Below are 10,996 nucleotides of genomic sequence, written 5' to 3'. Positions count from 1 at the left end.
CATCATTGAGATTCTGATTTATATTCGGTATAAGCAATTTTTTTAAAAGGAGCGTTCATTGAACTGACTATAGCAGACTTGTCATCTTCTTAAAATGACTTTATTGATTTGATGTTGACAATCATAAGGTCAAAAACCAAGGAGGCGATGAGTTTGCACGGACTGTGCTGTTTCTTTTTTTTGTGACATCGCATCAGTAGAGAGTGCATGATGTTAACAATGCATTCTGTCCTAAATGGCAGCGCATACGCTTTTTTATATTTCCTAAAGGCCAATGTGTCTCAGTTTGCTCATTAATATATTTTGACAGTGTATTTTAGTGAGAATGATTATAAACATATTACCCACGTTCATTTCCCATGTAGATATGTAACGTTTGGTGAGAATAAATAAAAAGTAACAACACATGTAATAGTTATGTTGCATTGTTTATGATTAAGAAAATTCATAGTTTATCTGAAATGTTCTACTTATACAGTCGATTTATTCCACTTCTGAAGGTGTACATTGTCGGTATTCTCCATTGCAATTGCCCCAGAGTGTAAGGTGTGCCAGTGCAACTGAAGGGTGGCAGACGAGCTCACGTAATGGGTGACAAGGCATATCCTCACCCTGATGCCGAGGCTCTTGTCATGAATATTCCCATCTTGTGCTTTTTCTCGTTCCTGCCAGTTTACTATTATTATTGGACACGTATGTAGAGGGAATGTGTGTCTTATTTTATGTCTATGAAAGGAAGGATGGTAAAGCCTTGAATGAAACTGAGTGTTGATGCTTTGGGTGACACGACAGGTGAGGAGCAGGGAACGTTAAATGTGACAGTGACTGCGGGGGATTGTGGGACTGGAAGATGGTTTAAGAATACAGAAACGACAAAAGCTTAGTCTTTCAATATTTTTATTTACATCAATGACTTACTCCGTTGTGCTGCAGTTCGGAAGATTACTTATTTACCCCCCGGCGCAGCCTTTGATAAGATGCATTCAGAAGGAAAGGATGTTGCTGACAAAGTCAGGTGCTTTTTTGAAAGTTTGGCTCCAGATGTGCTTATCCAGCTGCTCCTTCTTGTCAGTACTTGAGTGATCTTTATGTTCACCTCTGGATGAATTCGCAAAGTTTCTTTACAACGTTTTTGTCTCATTAACGCAGAACTCCCGAAACTTTCCTAAAATTGCAGAAGACAGTTGTGATTAGTTATGCAGCACACGCTTTTACACACATTGCTTTTTGGAAATCAGTAATACAAATCAGCTACAGATCTGGGAATCACTGAATAGTAAAAACGTTTAATGATAGTGTCTTGCGCATATACTGGTGTAATGACCACGTCGGCTTTAGTGAAGCGTTTCTTAGCCTCTCTGATATGATCGACATGGCGTAGAGTAGATTCTGGATTGTTATAATACGTGCTACCTTACGCAAAATATGCTCATTAATTTGTTACAGATTCTAGGTGGACACGATTCCACACCTAGGAAAAAGGTGCCCCATGTAAATCGTTCATAATGTCTCCAAAATATATTTGTTAACTTTCAGACAAGTACTACTTAACTGTTTTATACAAAATCCTTATTTCAACATATGCGAGCCTAAATTACGATTTGATCTCGGGTTAGCGAACCTTATCGCTGTAGCAAGAACAACTGCTTTTACGCTTTGAGCCAAAGCACTTTAACAGACTAGTGAATTACCAAATCGACTGCTGACTGCGCAGATATCAATGACGTCATTACGCAAGCGTGACTCAAAATCACGTGACGGGCGCATTTGAAGCAAGCCTCGAAGCGGCGCTTCGATCTCCAGTGCTTCGAAAGCTCGACACAGTGTCGAAACCTGAGTATCGAGCGGCCCATCACTAACCTCCACACAACCGAATATAAATGCTACTCAGAACACCACCACCGAAAAAAGGATCAACTTACTGTCGCTACTCTGTTTTTTTTTTTTTGAGCGAGACAGCTGAGAAAGCGGGCGAGTGTTCAACGCGCAGTGTCGCAACACTAAACGTTTTGCGCATACGCCCGAGGATATGGCAAAAAACTAAAAGGAGAAAGGACACGACGCAACGCTCAGTTCCTCCATTAATGTAGGCGAAGTTCTTTAGAAAAAATGAACCAACCGATATACGTAAGAGCAAATGTACCAGGATTGGCGATCATTTTGAGAAATAATGTATCTTCACAAGAAGCAAAGAAAAGAACTGGTATGAGGAGGAAAATCCGAGGCAAAAAAGAAAGGAAAGCCATGTTTGTGAACAAATGATCGACTGATGAAATTCAACAATTCATAGCAGATTAAAATCTCTTGCAATATAATAAAACTCGGAATGATGACAGTTTTGGAGCGAGGGCACCATATGATAATACCCAAATGGGCGGCATTTTTTTAGTAGGCCTACTCCCATTCTGTAGATCGTCGGAGTGCCCCTCGTTTAATCCGAAGGCGGAGCTTGTTGGATCATATGATGAATTTGAATGAACGAAGACAAACACTCGTGGGATTTAAAGCACAAGGAGAATGGTAGTAGGAGTCAAAAGCCGTGCGGATGATAGTAAGTAAGAAGAAAAAAAAAAAAAAAAAGTATTTTGAAGGTAGCAGAATGTTTTGAATTGGTGTTATACAAGTTGAAATGCAATTTTAAATAAAGATAATTCATATGACGAGTTTTGTAGATAGGCTGTCGTTTACTGAAGAGACAAGAATGCGTGGAATCTTGATAAATCTCAAATCTCGACGTTTTAGACCTCCCGGAGTCTGAAAATACTATTTAGTTTTTAAAGTATGTCTGTGTGTGTGTGTAAACGCGATAACTTGAGTAGGTTTTCACTTCGGTCAACCAAATTTTGCATACACGTATTAGGTACAAAACAGATTTCTATCAACTTTTAGGACAAATCCATCAACCGGAAGTGGTACTTTACCTGAACACATACTTGTTCATTCATGCAGCTGCAGAATCCGTTTTATTCAACTTTATAATAATTGTTGTTAAATATATATATTTTATTTGTTGTCGATGGTCCTTTAGTGTACATAATACAAAAATCATTGTCTTGCGGTTTACTCCTCAAATATTCATCCCCATATCTGAGTATACGAGAAAGTCTAGGTGAGACTACTCCCGGTTAGTTTTCTCCCGCTGCTGCCGGCAAACCGTTCTCGGTCCAGGAAACCCAGAAGGGGACGTAAGACTTTGGCCTGTTAGCTGGTGGGGATTTGTCGTTTTCGGCAGCATCGCGCTACGTTGAACTGTCTCCTGCCTATGGATGTTTGCTCCAATAGGGCCAGCTTTACTCTGCGTTGAGTTAGATCTCGCTCACTTCCCGACACCCATTCTACGCTTTTTTTTTATATACCAAATGATACACGATACAATGCAAAACTCTTATAGATGATATAAATTTCACAGTATACAAAATAGTGTAAGAAGATAAAAAGAAAGGGAGTACTGGCCAAAAGAGACACCCATTCTACCCAACTGTATTCGGCTACTTTCCGGTTGTGTGCTTGACTGTTCTGCAGCTATGGTTTGTGCGTATGCGCCCGCAGACTGGGTAGCTATGGTGACAAGCTCCGGATCTTGTCGCCATGTTATTTTTCCCGGTATACTTTGCAACCCATCATGTGACCAATTTTAGCCAGTGAAAAACGGGTCCCAATTTTAGCCAGTGAAAAACGGGTCCCAATTTTAGCCAGTGAAAAACGGGTCCTACGTAAGTCATTTTTTGCTTTACTCGGAATTAATGGACAATTGCTCTCCTCGTAAGATATGAACTAAACGCTGTTTTGAAACTTTCTCTACGTGTTAAAATCCTACAACGCCTCGTGCTTTGTTTCATTTTATATGTTTATTGCCTGTCCTAACTTGTGTCCTTCGCAAACTGTGCATCTTCTCGGATCGTATCCTGTTTGGAGTTATTCTGTATTCTCCAGCATCGTCTATTAGCTTCATGGTATCTGCATCATGTCTACGCCTTGATGGTTTAGTTAATTGTGACCAGGTGCCCTGTTTTTCGTCAGGAATGTACTCTTGTTTAGGTCTCAAATATTTGAACGGCTGAATTTATAAACAATCCTTCAATTGCTCCGGGGTACGCGAAGTGGGCTTAGTTAGTAAGCTTCACATAAAAACCCGCGCCGCATTCGAATCTAACACAGACGATTAAGATAAATCGCACTTGTTAACCAAGGCAATTAAATGTCTTGTTTTGTCCGTACCAGCGTGAAAATGAAGCTTATCGTGGAGTTTTGCGTTGAGGATTTATGAAATCCCAGTTCGTTGAGAAACAAACCATCGGAAAAATGTTCCGGACATTTCTGCCATATCCTGTTGTCGTTTAAATTGTTCGTTACAAAATAAGAAAGCATTCTATCCTAAACTATCGACTGAATTGAACAACATTTAAATTATGTCGTTCGTCAACCCCCTTTTTTTGTCAGTGACTTGACTTTTAATATATCTTCTGTTACTGCATTCCTAGTTATACTATCGTTTAATTTTACAGGAAACGTATTACAAATTATGAAATTGGCATTATGTTCTTTCTTTTTTGTTTTTAAACAGCTTTGTCATGAAGATGTTTTAAGTTACGAACTGACCCTGACCTTGAAAGCCATCATCTGACCTATTTGAAGGCTGGGTGACTTTACTGACAACTCACAAGAGGAACGGTGACCTGATCCTATCCTGACCTTTACAAGATACAATGCCCAGCAAGTTTATCAAAAGGTATTAATGCTTCAGTTTGTAAATATTGAATTGTTGCAACTGCCTACTTATAGAAAGTGAGATGCACAAATACTGGGGTGGTGAGGTAATATGACTTAGTTTTGTTATGTATTCATAAAATATGTATTCTAGCTGAAAAGATCATTGTGTGACTAAAGTACAGAATGTGTGATTTTTATTTCTGGGCAGTGTTCTACATATAGCATAAACAATATTAGAAAACTTGCATTTGTTTGTGTTTAGTCCCCCAGTTGTAGCTGAATAGAAGTATTTGGACACAATAATCAAGCAAAATAAAGTTGGTTAAAAGTAGTGTTTGGTCACATTCCCCTTCAACATAATAACTTCCCCAAGTCGGTAACCTATTGATATCATCAGACACTTGATGACTTCATTTGGCATGCTCTGCCAAGCCTATCAGTTGGTGCTTGATTAATGGCTTTGACTTTAGTTTCCTCTTCAATAGGTGAAATGCCTTCTCAACTAGGGTTAAATCTGGGCACTTTCTTGGCCAGTCTGTAACCTTTCATAGGCTGTACTTTAGTCTGATATTCGTCTTTCCCCCTAGAGCATATTTTATTAATATATAACAAAGTAATTCATATTCCCTTATTGTCCCAGAATGTTTTGCTTTTCACGGTGTAACTTTGGCATCTTCTTCCATCTACTCTCTAACCCCATAAGGTTACAATGATGAAAAATTGGAACAGTGTACATATTTCTGCTTTGCACTGAAACTTGATGTCATAATTGTGACAGTAACCAGAGATGAATGACTGATAAAATGGCTAACAGTGGAAGAGAGTGACACTCAACTATGGGTAGCTCTCTGGTTACTAACTCATTTTCTTGCTGATTTTTGTAACCCGACTCCATGTGCCAATTAGTCCTTGCACTGAGAATGTCCATTAATAGAAATTAAAGTAAAATACAGTAAAACTGAAGTGTAATGCATTTTAATTAACAAAACATGCATAATTTCAAATTAACTATGGGCATGTACATTTTGACCTTTTATGTTTGAACATTCTACAGTTTCTGATAATGGCACTGTATACAACATTGAGTTAGAAGGTGCATAATGGTGGCAGAAAAAGACAATGCATGCTGATCATTGATCCCTTGGCAGAGTATCACTTACCCCTCCCAGCAGTTGTACTCCCGGAGATGTCATGGCTAGGACGAGTACTCGATCAGCTGGGATTTACAAACTATGGCTTCTGCTGCTTAGATAAACGGCTAACTGATGTACAAACGGCTTAACTGTGGCAGAGCTTACTGAATGGCTTTGCATGCTGCCAGTTACATTCAGTGACGCGTGCATGAAAAAGAAAATTATTGAAAAAAAGCAAGAGATTCAGCAGGGTGCAATAATATTTTTCAAAGTTAGTGGCAGCCTCAATATATTCATCTGCATCAAAACATGAAAAAAATGAAAGCCGTTGGATGAAAATTAATTGAAATTTAGTTGAAAAGAAAAATTTGGGTTTTATTAGGTAGTTTTATATTTGCCGAATTGCCATAAACTGAGAGCAGTCTGTATACTTAAAATTTTTATATTGTAATTTACATGATGGCTACTGCTGTTTAGTTGTGTTCATTGATGCAAGACACTGAAAGTTAAAGTGGGCATGAAGTGTCTGATTTGCAAAAGCAAATTATTTGGAAAAGAGTACTGTTTTGGTTTTCTTTTTGTGTTTTAATACTCTTACTTTGATTTGCATTCATTTTATTGTTTGTCACTATGTTTAACTCGCACTTAAAAATGTGAATAACTAGTTTACCTTTGGTAACAGCCAAGGCATTTTCCCTTCACATGCACAAAAATCTTATGGAGTAGCAGGTTGATTTTAAGCTTTCAGTGTTCTTATTCCAGTTTTCATTGTACCTACAAATAAACAAGTTAGAAAATGTGCATTTTTTTTCAATATTCAGATGCATTTGGGCACTTGAACTTTTTTGAAAGTTAAAATACGTCATTTTTTTATTTGCTTACTCAAAGACAGACGTTACATTTTTGTTTAAGAAATATTTTTGTAACAATGCGTTTGTTATATTCAGTGTAATTGCATGTATTAGTAAAATACATATTTTAATAGTATTTACACTCACATTATTAAAAGGAGTCCAAATAAATTTGAGTTCCCTGAAATAGTACATTAATCAATATAGTTTTTACATAAATTGAGTTGGATTCTTGGTGTCTATGAATAAAAAATTTTTAGTTGTTGGTTGTGGTTTATGGGTAATTGTTTAAATGTCTTAAACATTTTTTTTATTAAAGTAGTATTTGATGGAGAGTTAAAATCTATTTTGAAATGCCTAGTTAAAATTGTTGGTGTGCTTACACAGCTATGCTTGCACATCTGCTTTCAATCATTCCTAGATAAGCGACTTTTTGCTTTCCTTAATTGCTTTGTTAATATTTTGCAATAAACTTAGTTGGCAGAGTGTTAGGTAGCAGGAGAAGTGAGTTGATTTCACAGTGCTTTTGCTTGTGCCGCTCATGCAACTCGGCTGCTGTTTCACAACTTCGGGATTTGTTAGCCGTTAGTAGCAGCTAGATGAGTTAAAAGAATAAAATATTCAAAACAAACAATTTAACCTCTCTCTAGTTTAATTTGAAATGTTAAACTAATCTGTATTTGATGTCATAGCAGATGATGCAATGATTCTGACTGGGTTTTTTTGAAAATTCTAAAGTGTGTTTTTGTGAGATATGGCTAGATACAGGATGGGACCGGGAGCCCAGCTGTTCCAAGGCCCACTTAAATATACACTTACTTTCACACTCTCGCAGGGGCCATTTTGGAATTCAAATATTGTGTGTGTGTAAAATATATATATATATATATATATATATATATATATCTCTATTATAAGAAAAAAAAAAACTTAGAACGAGATGTGATCTTTTGAAGAGAGACAGAAAGACACTTCAGAGAGACACTTTCACATTCAGTGTCACGGTTAAGTCACGTCATACTGACATCCTTTGGAAGCAAGTCCCGCCCTACTTACAAACATTTTCAAACAAGATCACGGTCATCTAAACTCTCAGAAGACCCTACAAATGTGGTCGAAATTTAACGTCTTATTAAAGAAATGTATGTCCTCCGACAGGACAATTCAGTAATCAGGCTGCAGAAAAGCTGTTAATTGTAATTTTTTTAATTACTCCTTGGTATTCTTCAAAAGCAGTCTGTTACAGCATGGTCAGAATGATCAGAATGGTTAGAGAAACAAAGGATAGAGGTTCCATATAAACTGTTGAATTTACATACAGTGTCAATCAATGCATACATTTTACTCTGGTTGGTTCATTGATTTACACTCAAATGATGAACAGTGGGGCAAAAAAGTATTTAGTCAGCCACCAATTGTGCAAGTTCTCCCACTTAAAAAGATGAGAGAGGCCTGAAATTTTCATCATAGGTATACCTCAACTATGAGAGACAAAATGAGAAAAAAAATCCAGAAAATCACATTGTCTGATTTTTGAAGAATTTATTTGCAAATTATGGTGGAAAAAAAGTATTTGGTCAATAACAAAAGTTCATCTCAATACTTTGTGATATACCCTTTGTTGGCAATGACAGAGGTCAAACGTTTTCTGTAAGTCTTCACAAGTTATTCACACACTGTTGCTGGTATTTTAGCTCATTACTCCATGCAGATCTCCTCTAGAGCAGTGATGTTTTGGGGCTGTCGCTGGGCAACACAGACTTTCAACTCCCTCCAAAGATTTTCTATGGGGTTGAGATCTGGAGACTGGCTAGGCCACTCCAGGACCTTGAAATGCTTCTTACGAAGCCACTCCTTCGTTACCCGGGCGGTGTGTTTGGGATCATTGTCATGCTGAAAGACCCAGCCACGTTTCATCTTCAATGCCCTTGCTAATGGAAGGAAGTTTTCACTCAACATCTGATAATACATGGCCCCATTCATTCTTTCCGTGTTTCTTTTACACAGATCAGTCGTCCTGGTCCCTTTGCAGAAAAACAGCCTCAAAGCATGATGTTTCCACCCCCATGCTTTACAGTAGGTATGGTGTTCTTTGGATGCAACTCAGCATTCTTTCTCCTCCAAACACGACGAGTAGAGTTTTTACCAAAAAGTTCTATTTTAGTTTCATTCCTCTTCTGGATCATCCAAATGCTCTCTAGCAAACTTCAGACGGGCCTGCACATGTACTGGTTTAAGCAGGGGGACACGTCTGGCACTGCAGGATTTGAGTCCCTGGCGGCGTAGTGTGTTACTGATGGTAGCCTTTGTTACTTTGGTCCCAGCTCTCTGCAGGTCATTCACTAGGTCCCCCCGTGTGGTTCTGGGATTTTTGCTCACCGTTCTTGTGATCATTTTGACCCCACGGGGTGAGATCTTGCGTGGAGCCCCAGATCGAGGGAGATTATCAGTGGTCTTGTATGTCTTCCATTTTCTAATAATTGCTCCCACAGTTGATTTCTTCACACCAAGCTGCTTACCTATTGCAGATTCAGTCTTCCCAGCCTGGTGCAGGTCTACAATTTTGTTTCTGGTGTCGTTTGACAGCTCTTTGGTCTTGGCCATAGTGGAGTTCGGAGTGTGACTGTTTGAGGTTGTGGACAGGTGTCTTTTATATTGATAACGAGTTCAAACAGGTGCCATTAATACAGGTGACGAGTGGAGGACAGAGGAGCCTCTTACAGAAGAAATTACGGGTCTGTGAGAGCCAGAAATCTTGCTTGTTTGTAGGTGACCAAATACTTATTTTCCACCATAATTTGCAAATAAATTCTTTAAAAATCAGACAATGTGATTTTCTGGATTTTTTTTTCTCATTTTGTCTCTCATAGTTGAGGTATACTTATGATGAAAATTACAGGCCTCTCTCATCTTTTTAAGTGGGAGAACTTGCACAATTGGTGGCTGACTAAATACTTTTTTGCCCCACTGTATATAAAATAAGTCTATTATATTCTGGTTCTTCTTATACCTTTTGAGCTGAGACACCACCCTTGAAATTTCTGTGCATATAACAACTGTCCATTCTAGTTTATAGGACATATGACTAAGTCATCTCTTGGTCATCCTTCAGTATATTTTGTATATTGCATTAACCTTTCTTCTGGTACATTCTTTATTTACTTGACCAGCTCAGTATTTTTCCTAAACCAACATTTTGTTGTTCACTTGACTTTTATTTGGTTTCCCACATTAATTAACCCTTTATGCTATTTCTTTAAGATGAGTGCTGTTATACCCTAAATTATTCTTCCACACTTAGAACCATTTGCAAACAAGATCACGGTCATCTAACCTCTGTTGTTGGATAGAAGTTCAAAAACGACTAAGTGAAGGAAAAAAAGCAGCGTGTCGAAAAGAGACCCAAATAATAATCTACGTGCAAATTCTGATAATAAGGAAAGTAAGCAACGACTAAGCGAAGAAGAAAGATTTGCATCATCTATCGCAACATTACATTAATGCTTATCTAAAAGTCGAAGCTAATCAAAGCGAAGATGAGATTTGCATCATCTATCGCAACATTACATTAATGCTTATCTAAAAGTCGAAGCTAATCAAATCTTCTTTATTAAATCGAATCAAGCAAAACTTAAAACGGAACATATGCAAGGTCTCATTGATCACGTTCAAAATTCAAATATCAATAGTTCAGACAAATTCAAAACAGGTAAAGCAGTAATATTACCATCATCATATCAAGGTAGGGCGGCACGGTGGCGCAGTGGGTAGCGCTGCTGCCTCGCAGTTGGGAGACCTGGGGACCTGGATTCGCTTCCCGGGTCCTCCCTGCGTGGAGTTTGCATGTTCTCCCCGTGTCTGCGTGGGTTTCCTCCGGGCGCTCCGGTTTCCTCCCACAGTCCAAAGACATGCAGGTTAGGTGGATTGGCGATTCTAAATTGGCCCTCGTGTGTGCTTGGTGTGTGGGTGTGTTTGTGTGTGTGTCCTGCGGTGGGTTGGCACCCTGCCCGTGATTGGTTCCTGCCTTGTGCCCTGTGTTGGCTGGGATTGGCTCCAGCAGACCCCCGTGACCCTGTGTTCGGATTCAGCGGGTTGGAAAATGGATGGATGGATATCAAGGTAGTCCAAGAGCATTGCAGCAGTTGCATCATGATGCAGTGGCAATATCCTGAACTACCGGTCACCCAGATTTAATTATTACAATGGCCAGAAGTCTGCAAATTCTTGAGAACAAAGCCATGCTCTGGATATTCCCACTTTCGTAAGTAGATTGTTTTCTCTGATAGTCATTTTTATAGAATT

The 10,996-nt window shown here is 38.6% G+C and overlaps 1 long non-coding RNA gene across 1 annotated transcript in view; it reads left to right on the top strand.

Annotated features, from left to right (window-relative positions):
- The first annotated feature begins 1,767 nt into the window (after nucleotides 1-1,767).
- The window catches only part of LOC114661862 (uncharacterized), a 19,996-nt gene continuing 10,767 nt past the window's right edge, over nucleotides 1,768-10,996 (top strand). The window contains exons 1-2 of the long non-coding RNA XR_003717919.2: nucleotides 1,768-2,551; nucleotides 4,565-4,729. This is a non-coding gene — a long non-coding RNA (uncharacterized LOC114661862). The remainder of the gene's footprint in view (nucleotides 2,552-4,564; nucleotides 4,730-10,996) is intronic.

This window comes from Erpetoichthys calabaricus, chromosome 12, assembly GCF_900747795.2.
Source record: "Erpetoichthys calabaricus chromosome 12, fErpCal1.3, whole genome shotgun sequence".
Classification (NCBI taxonomy): Eukaryota; Metazoa; Chordata; class Cladistia; order Polypteriformes; family Polypteridae; genus Erpetoichthys; species Erpetoichthys calabaricus.
Note: the sequence above shows the minus strand (reverse complement) of the source record. Positions and strands in the feature narration are given on the sequence as shown.